The following is a 2388-nucleotide window of genomic DNA, read 5'->3' on the forward strand; positions in this document are numbered from 1 at the left end:
CTTAATCTTTGAGACAAGCATATGACTACTGGCAGGATCAACCAGGGAGCTGCGTCAACTAGAGCTGAGCAGCCGGCCGCCCGGGAGTGTGTCCCGGGGGCCCGCGCGAACACGCAAGCGTCCGCTCAATTATTCTGCAAACAGGAGGAGGCTGAGCTCCCCTGCACGATACACCTCGAAACCCTCTCAGGTCCCGGCGGCGCGCAGCGCCGTCCTAAGTACTTGGTCGGGTTCGAGAGAGGCGCAATCGCCCGGAGTTTGGCGAGTAGACGCTTTAGGTGCGACCACCCGTGCTCCCAACTGAGCTTGCCGCTGCCGACAGAGGCCCGGGAGCGTGCTGTCGTGGCATTGCCGGCGGGAGACAACACGCGCCACCTACGGTGGCCGGCAGCTCCAACGCCAGCGCCACAGAAGGACAAAAGCCCCACTTGGGTGCCGAAGCGAACTCTCCCAGCACAGCGCACGCGCCAACACGTCCGCACAGCTGCGATACAAACCACCTGCGAGAACCGCAGAGGCGACCGAGCAGCAGACGGCGTCGCGGCGCCGAGCGCCGGGCGGCGGCGCATCCTCAGCGCACACAGTCCTCAATCGGACCAGCACACTGCAGATGTCCACCGCGCTTCGCACCGGGCCCGCGAGGACCTACTTTGGCCGCACGGCGCCGCGTGCAGGGTGCGCCGGCGCGCAGCTGCGCCGCCTGCCGCCTCCGTCGGCCGGCGCGCCTGCCACTGGCCGCCCCCACCAGCCGGCTGTAGCGCGTGCGCCCACGCACCGCGCGGCCAGCACGCCGGGAGGCCCCCCCTCACCGGCCGGGGACGGTCCCACCCAGCCACCGCCGCGTATCGCTTCACACCCACATGCCATTCACGTTCGTGGGCATGGTGGGTATCGCTGAAACAACCGGTTGGTAGCTCAACCGATCGTCGCCATCACTGATTCACCTCTAGCGAGAACAACCGCACCACAACGGTTTACCAGTTGTTCATTTGCGTAACGTCACCAGCAAACGTAGACGTCCATCGCCATTTGCAAATTCAACGATTGTTGCATGCCTGTGTCAGGTGTCACGACACACTATGTCTGCCCACATACACGCAACAACATGTGCACGCTTCGCGAACACGTGGAAGGTGGCCCCCGTACGTATGCGATGTCCATTGCGCGAACGACTGTCAACCGGCCTCTGTCGCATGTCGCAGATGTGGAACGCAGTGCACCATGCTGTCACGGTGTGTGAGAAGAGACGACTACGTCTGACAACACGCGCCACTACATCAACAGACGGCTCATGCTGATCGCCATCCAGGGCATACCACACTGCAATCCGGCTCTTATAGGGAGACGACACATAGCTGAGTGCACAACAGTTGGACCGCATGGTTCGCCGTTGTTGGCGCAGTCGTTGTACGGTCACATGTACCACGATGTATCATTCAGTACATGAGGACCAATGTGCAGTACAGTGTGTGATTTGGACGTACAACATCAGCGGACAGTTGACACAGGCCGTACCACAGCGTAGGCTAAGTGCTTCGCCATGCGAATGCCAATGAACAACTGCGAAGGGCATTGAGCATGTACGTCCTGCTGCCATCCACATTACAGTGTATCGCTGCAAGGTGTTTAACATGAAGCGATACACTGGGGACCAGGCAGTGCGAGTAGCAAACTATATTGCGGGGGTTGCAGTTAGGCAACACTACACTAATTTAACGCGTCGTATGACAATTACAGAGCGGGTTAAGGCCCAACGTGTGTTGGGTTAAGGCCCAACGTGTGTTGGGTTAAGGCCCAACGTGTGTTGGGTTAAGGCCCAACGTGTGTTGGGTTAAGGCCCAACGTGTGTTGGGTTAAGGCCCAACGTGTGTTGGGTTAAGGCCCAACGTGTGTTGGGTTAAGGCCCAACGTGTGTTGGGTTAAGGCCCAACGTGTGTTGGGTTAAGGCCCAACGTGTGTTGGGTTAAGGCCCAACGTGTGTTGGGTTAAGGCCCAACGTGTGTTGGGTTAAGGCCCAACGTGTGTTGGGTTAAGGCCCAACGTGTGTTGGGTTAAGGCCCAACGTGTGTTGGGTTAAGGCCCAACGTGTGTTGGGTTAAGGCCCAACGTGTGTTGGGTTAAGGCCCAACGTGGGTTGGGTTAAGGCGCAACGTGGGTTGGGTTAAGGCCCAACGTGGGTTGGGTTAAGGCGCAACGTGGGTTGGGTTAAGGCGCAACGTGGGTTGGGTTAAGGCGCAACGTGGGTTGGGTTAAGGCGCAACGTGGGTTAGGTTAAGGCGCAACGTAGGTTAGGTTAAGGCGCAATATAGGTTAGGTTAAGGCGCAATATAGGTTAGGTTAAGGCGCAATATAGGTTAGGTTAAGGCGCAATATAGGTTAGGTTAAGGC

The 2388-nt window shown here is 58.6% G+C and overlaps 1 non-coding gene across 1 annotated transcript in view; it reads right to left on the bottom strand.

The window, feature by feature from the left end:
• LOC124579087 overlaps window positions 1-48 on the bottom strand; it is a 1910-nt gene extending 1862 nt beyond the window's left edge. Inside the window, exon 1 of the ribosomal RNA XR_006972826.1 lies at window positions 1-48. This exon is cut by the window's left edge and continues 1862 nt beyond it. This is a non-coding gene — a ribosomal RNA (small subunit ribosomal RNA).
• Between the last annotated feature and the right edge of the window lie 2340 nt (window positions 49-2388).

This window comes from Schistocerca americana, unplaced genomic scaffold, assembly GCF_021461395.2.
Source record: "Schistocerca americana isolate TAMUIC-IGC-003095 unplaced genomic scaffold, iqSchAmer2.1 HiC_scaffold_294, whole genome shotgun sequence".
Classification (NCBI taxonomy): Eukaryota; Metazoa; Arthropoda; class Insecta; order Orthoptera; family Acrididae; genus Schistocerca; species Schistocerca americana.